General features: G+C 40.5%; 1 protein-coding gene across 1 annotated transcript in view; it reads right to left on the reverse strand.

Moving 5' to 3' along the window:
- AGBL1 (AGBL carboxypeptidase 1) overlaps positions 1-18,921 on the reverse strand; it is a 286,378-nt gene that overhangs the window by 140,468 nt on the left and 126,989 nt on the right. The window lies entirely within an intron of this gene.

Raw genomic sequence — 18,921 nt, forward strand, 5'->3', positions numbered from 1 at the left:
AATTACAAATGGTAAAAAACATGCTCAGCAAAAAAAAAGAAAGAAAAAGAAAAAACAAATCCCTTTTCTTTAGTGAGTTGATACATCATTATATATATATATATATATATATGTGGTATATGACCTTTCTGTACCCAGATGCACTGCAGATATGTCACAGATCATTCTGCATAAATACCATGATCTTCCTCCCAAATGTACCACTAACAAGTCTCTGGCAGAATATTTAAAAAAAAAATTCAGACATTATATATGACACTTGTTTCTGTTCCCTACTAGACACCTATCATTTTTTTACCTCCAGGTAAGACAGTCTATAAAAGCAACTCCCTTCCCAAATCCCTACTGGAAGCTAGAAGAACATTACATTACAATCAGCTCCACGCAGACAAATATTTTATTCATATGACACAACTATATAAAGCATATACCAGTTAATTTTATCTACGTAAAAACCACAATGTGGCTTCTTAATTATTTCAAATTCTTTTCCTAACCTGCTGAGGTACATTTTACCTGTTTGGGATGAGTGGCATCAAAATCAGATACCGAGAGTGAAACCCCAGAGATGTTTACAGTAAGCCATGGAATCCCAGGGACCTTCCATATATCCCACAGATAAATGGATTATTACTAACATGATTTTGAAAACAAGTGATCAAAGCCAATTTCACTTCACTTAGCCAAAAGAATTTCAAGGAGGAGAAACAGAGAAATCTGCTGCCATTTTCAAGGTTGATAGCTGCTCTTCTCTTGTAATTCTTCCCCACCAGCTGTTTTGTACATGTCATTAATATCATAATCACTGAATTATTAGTAAGAGAATTTACAAGAACAGCTTGTTATTTCTTGAAGATTAAGGGAAATTGCCATAGAAATGAAAGCTATGGTTTGAAAGATATAAACCCAGGAATATTTTTACTGGGATTTGAGCTTGTTCCAGATCTTAGGAAGGTTTAAGCTACACTAAAGATTTCTGAATGCTATTAATGAGACCATTTAACACTCTCTGTTATTTAATATAAAACATCCTATATAAGTAATAGGGAAAAATATTGTAATAGCACAGGCCAAGAGGGAGCAAAACTACTTAAGGAATACAATATAGCCCATTTTGTTGAAACAAAAAGGAAGAATTATTTTACAAATGCGGGAGAACTACGGGGCCCGAGTTTCCTCAAATGACAGCACAGAAGGACTCCACAGTGACACAACTGTGTCCAGAGGCCAATATTGAGGTATATTAGCAGAGCCACACAGAGAGAGGCCAGAAAGAGAAAGACAACATAATGGCCATCAGAATATGGTACATGCATTTTCAATCAGTACTACATCTCCCAAAACACACAGTACCCTAAATAACTCCTAGAATCTTGGATATCAAAATCTAGGTAATAATTAGTCTACTTGAGAACAGCTGAAGAAACAACATTTTCTACATGCTGTGTGGAAACTGACCTCTCTAAATCACAGTATTTTGTGATCATAGAATCACAGAATGGTTTGGGTTGGAAGGGACCTTCAAGGTCATCTAGTTCTAAATCCCCTGCCATGGGCAGGGACAATTTCCACTAGACCAGGTTGCTCAGAGCTCCATCCAACCTGGCCTGGAACACTCCCAGGGATGGGGCATCCACAGTATCTCTGGACCACCTGTTACAGTGCCTCATCACACTCACAGTATAAAAATTCTTCCTAATATCTAATCTAAACCTACCCTCGTTCAGTTTGAGGCCACTGCCCCTTGTCCTTGTAAATAGTCTCTCTCCATCTTTCTTGTAGGCCCCCTTCAGGCACTGGAAGGCTGCAATTAGGTCATCCCAAAGCTCTCTCTTTGCCAGGCTAAAAAACCCAATTCTCTCAATCTTTCCTCACATGAAAGAGAAGTGGTCCATCCCTCTAATCATCTTGGTGGCCTCCTCAGGACTCACTCCAATAGGTCCATGTCCTTCCAGTGTTTGGGACCCCAGAGCTGGACACAGCACTCTGGGTGGGGGTCTCATGAGAGCAGCATAGAGGAGCAGAATCCCCTCCTTCCCCCTGCTGCCCACACTGCTTTGGATGCAGCCCAGGATACAGTTCTGGGCTGTGAGTGCACACGGTCAGCTCATGTTCAGCCTCTCACTGACCAAGAACCCCAAGTCCTTCTCCCCAGGGCTGCTCTCCATCTGTTCATCCCCCAGCCTGGATTCAAATGGGGTTGTCCCAACCCAGGTGTAGCACCTTGAACTTGGTCTTCTTAAACCTCTTAAGATTCCCATGGGCCACTTCTGAGGCTTTTCCAGGTCAATGTCCTTCTTTGAACCCACCTGACAAAAATGAAATGTTTTCAAACAGTCTCTCTACTACCAGGAAACAACAACAAACAAAGGTCCCTGAACAGGTTGCCATCAGTAATGACACAGGGTTCTTTGGAGCTTCCAGGGTCCTTGGTCCACATGATGCTAAACAGAAACTTTAAACAATCTCAGTGGATTACCAAAACAAAAACAAATAAAAACGAAGTGTGGGAGAGTGGCAAACAAAAGACAACAATAGAACTGCATGGGGAGAGAGAGACATTCACAAAGAATGAAAGGGCAAAAGTGAAAGATAAAGAGAGACAGATTCTGAATGGAAAAGAAATTAGGATCTAACTCCCTATGGGGGTAAAGCAAGGGAAAAAACACCATATGCTGGAATAACAAGGAAAAACAGACAAAATATTTACATTTCTTTTCACATAACTGAAAAGATTTAAAGCATAAGAAAAAAAAACAGCTTGGGACTCTGGGGGTTTCTCAGTATTGTTTTGTTTACACACAGACACCCAGGACTTTGCTTAGAGCATCTTCCATTAGCTCTCCAGCACAGAATTACAAATGAGGAATCAGGTCATTCACTGGAAATGATGCTAATATCAGTCTCCTGTGGTTAAGAACCTTCTGCAATTGTGGTGGTTCTGGCTGGAAGTTCATGCTGCAAATCCAAATAGCAGTGGGTGAACATTAGATTGGAATCCTGGAAAAAATGCCAAACCCTTGCTTGCACCAGACATCCAGCATGTTGAGAAAAACAACACTCTCATCATTTGACGATGTTGCTTTTTCTTCCTTGCCTCCTGCAAAGTGACACAAATACTGAAAAGAATATTATTTTCAGTACATTCCTTGTTACCAAAAATCCTAACACAATTTATAGACTATAATTATAAACCAGACAGTGAAACATGAAGAAATGGAAGACAACAGCTGTTCTCCAATCCAGGGCTAACAATACAACATTATCAGTCCCAAAAAGCAATTACAGCCTTCAGGACCTTTAAACCAGAAAAAACCTGAAAATCAAAGTCAAAGGCAGAGCTTCAGTATCCAGCCTGAGATGCCAGTCCACCATTTGTAACTGTAAGCTATTGATAAACTGCCCTATCAGGTTATAAGATATTAGCATTGTTTATCTGTTGCTGAAATGCAGTTAAAACGTTCAAATATGACACCTCCACATCATGTTGGAAAATAAGCAAGCAACAGTTATCAACTGAAATTAGTGCTCCAAGGGAGGGAACAGCACAAGCGTTTAGTGCATCACCAAAGATTACTGCCCAACTCAATAAAATTTCTCTGATGACAGCTGATGACAAGCAGTGACAACCAATAGCCCGGGCTATGGCTTTTGCAGACCGAAGCAGATGATGTCACATAGAAACCTTGCTCCTCTTCTGAGCCCAGCACATCAGGGCTCACATTTTTGAGGGTTGTCTGAGTTTGGAGAGAATTCAACAGCCAGAAGAGAAAGACTCAACAGGTGTCATAACTGGAGTAAACATTAACCTTTATAACATCTCAGGGCTGCTTTGGATTTTATTTAATTGTTGTGGGGGGGTTTTTTAACCTATTTTGTGTTAAGCATATACACTCAAACCAGAACACAACACTACCTTTCTACCAATGCTCACTGTAGTATGCTAAAGGAGTGTGGAGAGATGCAGGGAGGGTTATAGAAATGCCTTTCTTCACTCTGTTGTTTCTTGTGACTTCTTACATTAAACGAAACTGGAATTTAGAATTTCTCCCTGCTTTGCTTGTTCATCTTTTCTCCCAGCTTGAATTTTCTGTTTTAGCCTTACCCTCAGGATTTCTTACCCCTGGCTCTGCCATTCCAAGCACTTCTTTCCTCTGTACTCAGCCGGGTCTCCCTCACTGTGACTTCAGCTGTAGGAGTTAGCAAAATTGGCTGCTTTGATTAGAAATGTGTGAGTGGAAGGCAGATAATAGCCTGGTTCTCTACACCTGATCTCCCAGTGAGGGGTCATTGATAGGGGTCAACAGCTGAAATAAGTGTCTCATCACATGAAGAGTTTGTGAAAGAAAAGCTGTACTGTCAAATAAAGTGGAGCACAGCAGTGCTGGGAGCTGGAGGGGGCTGAGTTACCTGTATATTTCAGTTGGTTTGTGTTTAGCAAATTTTGTTCTAGGCAGGAGCTTCCAGGAACCCTAGAACCTGAAGTCCTGTATTGAACTACAGAACAGATGCACGTGAGGGACTTGCAAATAGATGCTCCCAGAAATTAATTTTTTAAAGGGGCAAAAGAAGCTGTAGCCACCCTTCTGCTGATGCTCCTGTATCATCTCATATGCAATGAGGCTGCAGGAATAACCTGGAAGCAAGGGGATTTCCTTGAGCCAGCTCACTGATGGGCTCTGATTAAATTATCTTCAGACTAATCCATTTGTTGATTGACATTTGTAACATGAAGACCATCCCAGATCATTTGACACTGGCCACTGGTGAATCATCAAGTTAAAGCCTTTACTTTAAATGTGACTGTTATGAATGAAATGTCAAGTGGTGACATTTGATATTCTGCACCAATTACTACTGTGCATGCAGGCACATAAGCACCATTTAAGCAGAGTCAGACTCAGGCTTTTAGGAGTTCAGGGATCAAAAGAGATAGACTGGGTCTTGTCTAGGTTTATAGACTACATGGCTGTTGAGACTCCATTAATCAAGTAGGGTAAAAAACAACCATTATGACTAATGGAAAAAGAGAGATGGACTAAAGGAGGTTGAAATGGACAAGTGATTATTTTATGCCCCACATTCTTTGCTCCACTTGAACAGCCACTGATGCATGAGTCAATCTAAAATGTATCAAAAAATAAAGAGGTACTATTGGGTTAAAGGTGACACAGAAAGAAGAAATCCAAGATCAAAAGTCACAAACTTTCCAGCAGCGGAAGGCACAGAGCTGTGAAAACCTGTTCTGTTGCTTCTTAACTTAAATGGTCAACACTAGGAGAAAGTGTCCTACAGATAGCACATCTGTATCAGGTGTGTTGGGAGTCAAAGCCCTGTTCCCTCAAAAGCCTTTTATCACCCTTACATTTATAACAGCACCTGTACCACTTTGCTACTGTGTTTGTCTGTGTTTCCCATGTATCATGCACATAGGAAAGTACACATCAGGACTTTCAATCCACTACATTCCAGAGAAACTACCAAACAGAAGTGAAAGGAAGAAAGAGAGGAAGTCTGGGGATGTATCAGGGGACAGAACCATGCTTTCAACACAAAACCTGATGCTAAATAGGTTTTTTTTTCCACAGAAACATTAAATGTTTAGCACTAAGCTTGATGGCTTTTTGAAACCTTTCAACTGAATGATTTTTGAAACAACTGTAGAAACTAAGTTTTATTCTTGACAAAGATGTAGAACTGGGGTACTTCAGAAGTTCAAACAAAAAATTACTTTAAAATTCTGAACTCAGAACTCGGGGGTTATTAATTCCCATGCGAACACGCACTTTCCAGCTTTCTTATTTTCTCTTCTGAACATGCCATTGACCCTACCTACAGCATCCCCCAGCTGTTTGTATAGCTGCCTCTTGTTTTAGAGAGTATGTTGAGGGGAAGCCAGCATGATGGATAACAGAAGTCCTTTGACATACCGTGTCATTTATCACATAACAGCCTCAATCCTGCTAAGAGGGCCTTCTCCATATGTCACTGTCAGCTCCTGTGCCACCTCAATGCATCAAAAAGAAAAGTTTGAATATGAAGCACTGTAATTCCTAAGTCACAGCTCATTGCAGCTTTCCAGACATGAAGAACCATTCTGTCTATCTGCCAGCTTGTTTGTTTAATTTTCACTGTCTCACATATGTGAGAAATTAAGTCTTCCACGTAGAAGAAAACCAGAAAAAAGTCAGAGGTCTAACACAGGAAAGGAAGATAAAAATCTCTAATTCCATCAGGAATTCAATGTGACATTTTTAAGTGGAAAAACAAATGGCAGCCTATGACCACTAGGTATTAGAGAATTACTAAGAGTCCCATCTTCTTCCTGGTCTAGGAAAGAGATTCTCTAATGGGCTGGTGTGAAAGTAGAAAGCTTAAAGCAATGCAGATAAGCTCCTGAACTCAGTTGCCTAATGGAGACATTTCTCATCTGTTCAGCCCCTTGAAGGGTACAAAATGTAGCTAAAGCTTCCAGGAAAGCCTCTTGAGATTATCCAGCAGGTCCTGCTTTGGGCTACCTAAGGCAATCAGAACTCACTCCCTAATATAAGATTTCAGCAAGTCAGTTCCCAGACGACACCTGAGAACACAAACAAGAGGAGACTGGAGCCACTGCTTGGGCCTCATCTCTGCTCTGTTACACAAACACGAACTCAACAGTCCCTGTGCTGTCTCAAGAGCATTAATTAGCACAGATGGCAATAGAACCATGAGCCATCCACACTCTTTTGCCATTAGCCTAAAGGAATGTAGCCTGGCTCAGATTAAATGAATGTAATATCAGGTTTGGGCTGCCTGTAGAACTCAAACCTCATCCCGAATTGTCTTCACATCTACAGTGTCAAACAGTCAAGCCATGGCTCTCCACTCCATTTCTAGTCCCCAAAACATTCCTGCAACAGGATAAGAGCCCTTTTCTCAGCTTGCTCTTACAAACCTCCCTCATCCTGCCCTACTCAGAGCCCAGTCTCTACAGAGAACCTCCAGCACCATCTGGGCATCCATGACTCTCCAGACAAACCCAGAACGGGCTCTTTTTAGTCCAAGTGCCCTTGAGTCAGCCATAAATCCCACATCTAACCAGGTAAATTGTTCTACCACCCACCCTGTTTGTCTATGAATCACCATTTCGAAAGTCAAAGTTATAATTTTCCTTTTCTCATTCTTTTAGCAGCTTAAAAAGCTTCCCACTATCATTCCTGGCCCAAACTTATATGAACAACTTTGTAGACACATTTCCCAGGTTAGGGAAACTTTCGTACTACTTTGAATGATTCACAGACTCACAGAGTGTGAATGGTGTTAAACTGCAAGAATTAAGATGCCATCTTGGATCACAATGAGTGATTTAAATGATATGGTTTGCCTGTTCATTGGGTAACTGTAGTGCAATCCCTGTATATTTCCACTTCATAAATATATAGTTTTCTTTCAAAAGAATCACAGGCAAGCTATGGCTTGAAAATAAATCAATAACCATTTATTATGCTAACCCTTAATAGTATTATTAATACAAAGAAAATTAAAAATTATTTTTTTCCCCAGCAAATGTTTACTGACAAAGCTTCATCCTTCTGTGGCATTCACATTGCTATTGTCCTTTCCTGATATCTACCGTTTCTTAAAGTAGAATCACAGAAGGGATATTAAACACAATCTTCTTTACAAGTGGTATTTCCATAAGCTGAGTCAAGTCAGCTGACTCAAAGGTTCCTATTTTTGGTGCAAACTTCAGTGTACTGAAGGTCTTTGAGCAGCAGTTTAGCATCAGCCCTAATAGCCTTCCATTCCCATGTCAGATTGGACCTCTTCATCCTACCTCTCAACTATTTGCAGTAGATGCCCAATATGGATACATTACAGATGTGCCAAAATAAGAGCCTGGTGAATCTCCAGGAAGCCTATGAGCCATGCCACTGCAAAACCCTTCAAAGGCCTTCACAGCCCTATAAGCAGCTCTCTCCCTGAAGCTGCAGGAAGGAGCTCTGAATCAACAATATCGCTTCTACTTTCCTTTGTATTTCAGTCTGGCATAAAGACAGACTTGTTTATGTGTATGTAGGGAAAGTAGGAAGCATAAGAACAATAATTCAGCTAGGGGCAAGCCTTGGTCATTATTCGGGCCACTAGGCAATGGGGTTGAATTATGGCTTGCTGTGACAGTACCCTAAATAACTGTTAGCTGGAAATATTAGCTTGCATTACAGAAACAATTACGAGAGTTAACCATTTGAAAAAGGAAAACATGCTGTTGAAGAGCTGCCATTCAGTCACCACAGCTCACATTCCTCAGATTAAAACAGAAATTTCAAAGGGAAAAAGGCATAAATCAATCCAAGTTTATGTCCAAGCAATGCAACATGTTTTCAGGATAGCACACAACAAAACATATGCATATTTGTGTTGCTGATTTGCACAAACCCATTCCTGCAGGATGAACATAATAATTGAAAATGAGAGCACAAATGGCCACTTTAATGCCTAAACTCCAGTTTGAGTAACTGTGCATGCAAACGCATATCTATTTTTCAAGCACAACTGCATTCTTTCAATCCTGACAATCTGGATCAAAATGGCTTCCATTAGCATAATTATATATGCATTTACACACATAGAATGCTGCATCACTCAGACCACAGAGTTTCTTGGCAAACCTCAAAACAAACTCCTTATTTAGGCTTACACGAGGTTTAGCAAGAATTAGCAATGACAGAGTCATACATGCACCACATTTAGTTTGTGGAGAATTAGATATATGCTCTTTAGTGACTAACCTTCCCATTTGAGCCTGTGCAAGTAAAATTATGGTTTTCAAGCTGACACACGTGTTTCTTGGAGATTAATAAGATGCTCAGGGAAAAAAAAAAACAAAAACCAGAAGGGGTTTGATTGCACCTAAGTGATTTCACTTCCGTAGTTTACATCATCTGCTGCAGACCTAGTTGCCACAAGTTCTGCCCAACTGCTTAAAACCAGAAACTCCCAACACTCAGAGGCAATGGGTTCAGAGGGTATGAAAGAGCTACTTTGCACCAGTCCAAAGGCTGGATAGTAAGCAATGCCTGAAAGTAAAGCAGGTAGTTTGCTATGGCACTTGGATACCCTTTGGGACAAAAGATATAACAAATAAATTGCTGTCATCAATCCACACAATCAGAACACATACACACCAGCTAAAAATGGGAGAGGTATGAACACTATCAAAGTCAGTTCATTATAAATAACAGTAGTGAGCTGAGCTTTTATTTTTATAAGAAATTGTGTCGTGAAAAGATACATTTGATTCAAAGTATTTCTACTGTTTACAGCAACTGAGGCTTTTTCTTAATAGTCTCCTTTTTATTTACATTCCTGGCTGTATTAGTGTGCTGAGCCATTTATATGGACACTATTTGATTTCTGAACAGACTCCGTGCTGGATGGGATTACACCCCTTTCAAAGCTGTCTAAAGATAGACAGAGAAGTTGCACAGTTCAAGGGTGCCCTCACCTGCATGTCAGGGAAAGAGACAGAAATTTCTGTGACTTATAACACTTCTCCACCTGAAATCCAGCATGTGCACAAGACCAGGTAGCATATTCTCCAAACAAAGTTATTTGAAAGCAAACTCTCTTTTGTTTAACACACATGTTCTGGAAGGGGAAACAACCGTTCTACAACTGTCTTAGGATTTCCGCATTCAAACTCTACATGGGTTTACAATAACACACTTGACAGGTAAATCCACAGAAGGTTTGGCTACTCCATGGAGATGGCTCAAACCACAAAGTATCAGCTGCCTTTCCAGAGATCTCAGCTTAACCCCAAAGATGTTATTTCTGTCATCTAAAATTATCCATGTGAAACATAGTTTAATCTCCCATAGCTCCTTCTACTAAACTTTCAGACCTTGTGTGCTGTTATCACAGGTGTAATCCTGACCTGTTTTTCCTAACATTATATCCATCTAAGCACACAATTCACTGCCACTCAAATGAGGTACTAGGGATTTCTATTCTATAGACCAAGATCTATTAGAGACCTGGATGAGAGATCACCAATTTTTTTTCCACATCACTGGAGCAAGGATTTAAAGCCATGATAGTACTCTGTAGAAGTGACTGATTAGTGCAATAAACTACATTGCCACATAAAGCCTCTTTCCCTGGTTCTTCTCATTTCTAAATGGTATTAAAATAGTTTATGAGTGTTCAGCTGCTCTGCACTTTACATCCTCTTACGTGCCATAACTGTTAGGGGGAAGAAAGGAAAATCAACACTTTTTTTAATCTTTGCCTTTTGTTTTATGCTAATGACCTTTTTTTAGCTAACAGACAACAAATGCAGGAAACATTCCTCAAGAATTAAGTTTTCATTAGTGTTATTACTATTGCTGCTGGTAGAAGACACCATAGACCAGAGCTAGAACTGAAAACCAAATTTCTGCTTTAGTCAGTGTTCAGTAGGAGCCAGTGTCCCTGGGAGGACTGGTACTTCACTCTCCTTCAAAAACTGAGCTTATGAATATTTTGGGAAAAAAATGGGGGAATATGGGAAACAGAGAAGGAAATTGCTGCTAGAGATGCTGTCATGGGATGTACACGAAAAGAATCCTTGCGCTCACACCTTGTTATTGCCTGACAACTTTAAAAAAAGAAAACAACAAAAACAGCATTACATGAAGATGCTGACCTGATTATGAATTGTTATGCATATGTATTTAGAAATAAATCTTTTTTTCCTATTTATATTCTGTGATATATACAGTAGTATATAGCAGCTCTTCTCCAACTATTACAATAACCCTTAAGTCTTTGTCATTTGTGATAAAAAATAGCAATCAAATGGCTGAATTAATATCTAGACTATATTGTTCACTATCACTTCTCCTCTGCATTCTACTTTCCCAGACATAGAAGAGTCCAATGGATATAATTGAACATATAAGCATTTTATATAAGGACACATCCACTTGTGAAATTTAACAAGCCAATTCTAAAGGCCACAGAAAAGTTGCTCAGTGTTACACAACTCTGAATATAGCATATTTTCCAAAGAATTTAACATTATAAATCATCACAATTCCCATGCAGAAAAACATTGGGTATTACCTGAGAGTCCCTATTAGGGTTATGGTATCATTGAGGAGGCTGTATTCAAACACTAACTCCACAGTTTTGCAGTATGCATATTCCCAAGTGCACTGTCACTGGAGTTCTCTTCCCTGCCAATCTCATCATTTTTTTGAGGGTTTTTTTTTCCTCTCCCCTCAGCTCAAACTTGGGCTGTACAACTTCAAAGCTCTTCAGTTTTTCTAAGCCTTCAAGACTCGGAGCTGCTTTGCAGGATTAAAATTGTGCTGCACCTTTCTCCTGACTCCCAGCAGCACTGCCTGTTAGGTTGCAGAAAAGCTTTTGATTTCTCACTCTCTCATTACAGCATTGACTCAATTTTCTGGATTTTATTTTCTTGATGCTTCTGTGGGATACAAAGCTGGATTTATAAATTAGGGTGGTGATTTGCTGATACCACTGGTGCAAATTTTGCCTGTGTAATTACCCTAATTGCAATCACATGAACCACATACACAGGAAAACAATTCAACTTCAGCTGTACCTCTGTAGGTACATTTTTGCACAGTAATTTTAAAAACAAAAGCTTTCAAATGAAGCTTATTTTTGTGGACAAGGCTCTTCATGTTTCTACACACACTGTTTCCAATTGCCACTCCCCAACCCAAGGTCATTATATGGCTCCTATCAGAGTACTTTGCCAGCTTTTAATGCTACATTTGAATAACAAATTCCAAACAGAGGGGAGGGAAAAGTGAGAGAGAAACACATATATACAAATGTTAAAGTACAACATTACCAAAACATAAAGCTAACCCAACATAGAGTATTTTAAAAGTAAACACATGGAAAAGCAGCTTTGCACTTGCAAATCCAAGCTTCTGATTTTTTTGTTCATAGGCTTTCAAGGACTTCTGTGCATATTTCACAAAAAAATTATGTGTTTTAATACTTAAAAGGGGCCATATGGCCATATAAAATGTGAAATGTCACTTGAAACTTCAGGGATGTCCAGTTTTCACGGCAAAAGAAATACTGCTTGATTTATTACACAGTGTAATATATGAAGGTATATTACGAGAGACAATAACCCTCATTCCCAGGCAATTTCAGCTTTCCAGGTAGTGTGGATATTGCAGTAAAGTATTGGACATTCTTCATTGCATCTATAAAAGTGAAGTTTTTACAATTTCATTTTGTGGACTTCTCTTTTTCCATCCTATGAATAACAACTCCATCACTGCATCTCTAGCTTCCAACGGGCATTAACTCAGGTAAACAGATTTGGTGTTGAGATGGGTGACCAAAACAGACCTCTTACTCATGATATTGGCTCATCTCCAAAATCTTCAGTTTTGCTATCAGTATTTGATGTCTACCACAATCAGCTACAAGGTAACATCCAAGTTCACAGCAATGACATGTCTCAGGGTAGGTTTACCTATGCAGCCAGCTGAGTCAGGCTTTGCAGATACCTCCTGTAAATTCCCAGAAGGTATAGGACTCCTGATTTTTAATACATTTATCCAATTCCTGCATTGATGATATTGAGGTATTCTTCACAAACTTTCATCAGGTGTTTGTGGAAGGCATTGCAGCAGAATGTTTTCCCTATGCCAGGATGTAATCCTGAAGAAGAGCTGTAACTACAAAGCTCACAACTCTGTGAAATGCATCCTGTGGCTAGGGCTGAGAAGAAGGATCAGGCTGCATGAGAGCAACAGCCCAGCATCCTTTTCATTCTCACCAATCCTATTGCACAGCCTGTGCCACTAATGCACCAGTCTCTAACAAGGGACCAGCTGCTCCTTGCCTGTTTCTATACAGAGCCTAGCATGGGCACAATTGTTATGGGAATAATATACCACAAATGGGACTCAAATAAGCATAATAACAAACAAAAGGGATAATGATACACAATCAAGCTAACAAGAATTATAATATAATTCAATCATCTCATTAACTTTACTAAAAGCTAGCTTTGTACACCAGTCTCCTGGCTCCTGAAAATGTCTTCAAAGGAGCACACACATCTGATTATACCAACTTCCATCATCACTCAGGAAAACAGACATGAATGCAGAACAAAAGGATTCCTTTCTGAGCCTGTGGAACAACCTGTTCATAACTAATATTCACGCTAACTTGAAAATGCAAGTTAGAACCCATCTAAAATTAACTAATCCCTAAATTTAAAAACTGAAACGCTTAGTAATTCAAAAGAATAACATCACTGAGGCCACACCCAGGGATTTTTGCAGTGAAACTCCCAGGTGACCTTGCATCACCAGCACAAATTGGAGAGGAAAGAGCGAAGGGACAGGCATTCAACTCATTGTGTACATTTACTGTTTATGAGCTTACAAAGTCTGCACGTGCTTTTGAAATTGGCAACTGGGAGACTAATGCAACAAGGAACAATGCATTAGATCCTTCCAGTTTTTAATGTGGCCATTAACTAATTACTTTTCACGACCATTTAGAAGACAGACGATATTGCCGTCTCCATTCTATTAGCAGGAACAATATGGCACTTCCATAAGAAACCTGAAAACAGGAGAATGAGGTCCCAGAATTTAGAGTTTAAGAAACCCAAGACCCTTTTCACACCAGACTTTTTAGTGCCCTGTCAAAAACTAGCAGTTGTGTTGCTCAGTTATTAGACTGGACACTGCAACAAGCAGTTATAAGCAATAGATTGCGTTCACTCTCTAGCTCAAGCTCCTGGAAGCACATGGGATATGCTGAAGATAAAAGAAATTGCACCAAAGCACCCAAAATTTCAGGTACACTGCTGCTGGGGAACAAAAGCACCAAGCAATAAAGCCAGTCGTTGAGACAAGGCTGGTGCTGAGTCCCACAGACAATGATATCACACAGGCTCCTGTTTTAGAGGCTCAGGCACACTATAAATTAGGTGAGGGTGTTAAAACAACAGCTGGCTGCTAATTAGTCACAACCCCCCTCAGCAGGGTATCAACAAAGTGGCAGAGAACATCTCGAGTAAATTAAATTTTAAAAAATCCTACTGCAATCACTCCCCCGACAGACCCTTCCTTCCTCTTCCCTTTCGGCTTTTTATTTATTGTAATTACTTTAGTAATAAGATTTGTTTCCTTGTTATTATATATATTACCATACAGGGCAACAACAACAACAACAAAAATATAATAGCTGGGAAGAGTTATGGAGCTTATTTATCTCCTTGGCTGTTATTGGGCCATTGGGTGGAGAGAGCGATGAGGAGGTGGGGGCCTGGGAAAAGCAGTAAATAGAAAAGAAAGCATATTCCTCAGGAGCAGAGACATATGGGGGCATATTTACAAAGGAGGAAACACTGACAATGAGTGAATAGAGCTAATAACTCAGGGGGCCCAGCAGCTCTGGCTGATAAAGGAAGGAATAAACAATCCTGCACTGGAAGTGCTGTCAGAGAGAAGAGTCCTGGGGTGCAGCTGTCTTCAGAGGGATGTTTATCACTGAAGGTGAGCCAAGGATGGGCTTCCACATTAGCACAGCACAAGGGGCCTTGGCTGAGACTGGGGTACCTCCCAGAGCAGAGAGGAACTCAAGCGAGTGGTGCAGGGCCAGACCCCATTTCTGACTCCACCAAGGAACAGTTTGAGGAGATGAGAGCTAAGAAATACTGCAGCTCATATTTTATCTCATGCTGTGCAGGCACTAGCTATATTTGCTACCCTAAGCTCCCCAATTCATCACTGTCCTCTCAGTGGAGGGCAACAGAAGCAACACCTGAGGCACTAAAGAGCTGCAAAAACTTCTGCTCCACTTGAGGAAAATTAGCCCACACTTCATATGCACTTCCCAGAGCCACAAAGTATGCCAGTACAGATGTTCATATCTTTATCACCTCTGAGGTCTTAAGGAAACAACCTGTGCAAACAAACTTGCCACCTTACTCTGGCTGTGCTCTGAGTTACACTTTGTAAGTGAGTAAGGGTTGAGTCTTCCCAATTTTACAAAATGCTCTTTTTTTTGTATCCAAATAAGCTTTGGTTTCCATATGCCTACCCAACTACTTTTGTTAAGGTGGTGACAATTTAAACTTCTAAAGAAAACAGGGAGGACAAACTCATACAGCATCTGTCAAAGAAGAGCAGCACACTAGTCCTGTAGCAGCAGTCTTCTAGAGAGAGATTGCATTAATTCAAAACACTCCTCTCCCAGCCCTCCCACATCTCTGCACTATCCTTAGAGAAACACACACATCATAGATTAAGTAGTCTGGAGAGAGCCTTTGGAGTGTGTTTGCAGAGTGCATGGCACCAATTTAGTTATGTGAGGCTAGATTGTGAGAATTAAACTTCTCTTTCAATCCTCTGACCACAGAGAAGCAATAAAGAGAAGGGGGCATGTCTGCAGTTGTACAGCTTTGTGTGACATCACCTCAAGATTTAGTCCTTAAGGATGCAGTTCTGGATCATAAACTAATTCCTTAGAGTAGACATTAGCTTTTTTTTCCCCTATCCCTGATCATTTCTGCCTCTTATTGCCCCAAGAATGCAATATCTCAGTTCAGCATTAATATAGGAAAGAAAAAGGTAATATATAAACAGCTTTTTGGGTATAGAAACAAACATGGTTCTGCTCCTCCTCTTGAGAATGTCCTTCAAAACAGAAAGGACCAGTTCCAAAAATTAAGTGGCAGCAGAGTCATTTTTTTCCTTTGTAGCTTTTGAGAGTGTGCAGAGGAAACCCTCTCTAGAAGGGATTTTAGTGGGCATTTCTCTCTCTCTATTTCAGTAATTGTCAAAAAACTAATGCTCTTCCCTGATGGATTTGAAGAGGTAATGAACAAAGCCCCCTGAGTAAACAAGGATGGAATAGACAGATTAAACAAAAGGGAAGGGAGCATCAATGGACAGATAGGAAACCCTGCACCTCACCTGCCTTACCTTGGAGCAGCAAAGCTTACTCAGCCTGTGGTGTGGGAGAGCTAATGCAGGAGGGAACAGGGTGTTTATAAACCAGGTAAAGAATAGTCTGTGGCTATAATTCAAAATGCAAATCAGGATTTCCTCTACCTAACTGCTACTGTGGTTACCCTATGGCTCTGAAGAAGTCATGTGGCTTCCAATAAATTCATCTTCCTTTACCAAAAAGACAGACTCACCAGATCCCATCTCCACTCATTGGTTCAAGTTCTTTTCAATGAAAAGCCTCTTTAATTCAGCAGGAGGGAGGGAAGAGTGAGAAAAGGAGGCAGATGAAAAGAAAGAAGGGATGTTAAAAGGAAGAAATGGAAGAGGAAGAAGGTGGCAGCACAGGAGGGAGACGAACTCAGAGGGCTGTGATACCAGACAGCAAAGAATTTGCCAGTGGAAAGAGAATTTCTGCATACACAAAACACATAGATACTTCATAAGCAGTCTGCATGGGAAGTATTCTTTAACACAAAATCATTTCCCCAGGACCTTCCACTTCTTGCTTGAGCAATGACCTTGCAAGGCCAATCATTTTTTTAATTTAATACTTCTGGGAACTGGAGAGAAAAAAAACCCACCCTGAAATAGGCACAATTGGCAAGAATCAAGTGTTAGCATTTGGCATCATTTATTACTGCTGTTTATGGTGATATAAATTAGGTTATACTGATATAATTAATAACCCTAAATTTAATGCATAATAAATAGCAATATTTATCTAGACACCGCAGGGTCTGGAGAAATCCAGCCAAAAGCACTAAATGTTGGCTACTGTGTTGAGTGAGCACATGTGTGGGAGGGCCAGGTGTGCGTGTAGATGTCTTGCAGGTCCAGCAGATGCTGAGGAACAGCTGCAGGAACAGGCTGCTAACAGGAGGATGCACAGCAGGCACACACAGAAGGCAGCACACGAACACATCATGAGTTAGCACACAGCTGCACAGGCATGCGTGAGCACACACAGCTCGATGCTCAAATGTGTGATAATGAGTTTATATGGAACACTGTGGACAGCAAAAAGTGTTCTGTTTCTTTACAAAACCTCTTTTTGTGCTGCTATAATCCGGTTTTTTACAAGTTCTCTCACTGAATCCTGGTTTCTGGATTTTGCACAACTGCAACTATAATTAATCTACTTTTGGGTACACGGGTTTCACTTGAACAGATTAACTTTTTTAAAGCAAAAATTTTTAATAAGGTTTCATTAGAGGCTACTCTGCACCATTTCTCCCAAATTTAAAGTTTTCCAAGAGCATTATTTTCCACATTCTGCAAGTTAAAAACAAGCCTAATAGTTCAAACAGTAGTAGATCTAGATTGACATTTCAAATTGCTCTAAGGTTATGTATGTCACTCTCTCATTCTGTAAGGAAGAAGATTCAGGCAAAAGGCAGAGGCAATGGTCTTTTAGTCCAATAGTAGCAGAGCCAGGAACAAAGCACAGGTTTCTCTCTCACCCATTGCCATTTTCTACCACATTCCTAATGAAGGTGATACTTTTCTTCATGGATTCTCTTACACTTCATAGATATTAATTCCTTTTAAAGCTTTCCATTTACTATAACGTAGTTTAAAAGGGGGCTACAGGTATGGGTATGGGGCTAAGGTACTGAGCCATAAGGCCAAACACCACTTACTACTTTGGATTATCATAGAACAACTTGTGCAAAAGAAAGTCAGACTGCAAGGACACTAAGTATAAGGCTGTCACTTCAGATTGACTTACACTACTGGTCTTGGAAACTAAGACTATTTTTTCCTTGTAATTTTTATCAAAAGAAGCAAAACCAAAATATATAAAGTAACTATCAGGTCAGATCATAGATGTATGCGAGGCAGAATCCCATCACCAGCAGCGGTCAAAAGCTAGTGTCTGGCAGAAAGTATAAGATTAACTTTATGAAAAGCAGTATCCATTATTTAACTTAAAATATATAACCATTATCAGATCAGCTGAATACTGTTTGACAAAACTACACCCGAGTGCTCTTCAAGATGGAGCAAAATGCTGTGCTACACAGCAACACAATCACTCACCAATTCTGTCTGAATTGAACAACATCCAATTAGTTGCAGAATTTGGTAGTGATCTGTATTTTTATGTGGTGACAGCTCCACTTGTACATGCACACTTGCATCACTGCTGCCTTCATTTAGTATCAGTGACAGGGCTCCACATCTCCATCTCTGACAGACAGCGATGGATTCTCCAAGCACTGACTGAAGCAAGAGGGAGTGTGCAGAGCTGCTTCCCAGCTCAGCCCCACACAGGCAGAGCATAATCGCATTACTGCAGCCCTGCCTGTGTTAGAGGAGCATTCTCTGCATGTAACCTTCAGATCACATTAACCAAAGCAAATACCAAGGTCCTGATCATCTTGTTGCTGCATGAGGCTCCCAAAGTGTGATGGTGCAGTGCCCTGCTGGGATGAGCACTCACCTGCTGAGCTGTGCCTGCAGCAGGGAGCCAGCTGGGGAAGAGGCACAGCTGGGCTGCTGGAAAAACGCTTTGTAACCAGGCACTGGTTATGCACACCCCAGCACACAGGGCTGGGGATTAAGGAGAGTGAGGAAATTCAAAGAATTGTCAACAAAAAGTAATCCAACTCTTTTTTAAATAAAGATACAGAGACACCAGGACGAAAGCAACAGAGGCACTGATACAGGAGATATTTTTGTTTCACAATAAAAGATCACTGGTTACCACGTGTAGGTGTTCCCTGTGTCCAGCACAGAGCCAAGATACTTGTTGGTCTGGGTAGTGTGCTTGCTGCATTCAGCATGCGCAGTCCTGGCAGGGGGAAGGTATGAGAGCACAGCAACTTGTATAAAATTAGAAGTGAGCAACAGGTTGCGATGTTACACACACTCTAGCAGATACAAAAGCAGACCTTTTGGGCGTGTCTGGTGGGACTTCCACAGC

This window comes from Pseudopipra pipra, chromosome 12 (genome assembly GCF_036250125.1).
Source record: "Pseudopipra pipra isolate bDixPip1 chromosome 12, bDixPip1.hap1, whole genome shotgun sequence".
NCBI lineage: Eukaryota > Metazoa > Chordata > Aves > Passeriformes > Pipridae > Pseudopipra > Pseudopipra pipra.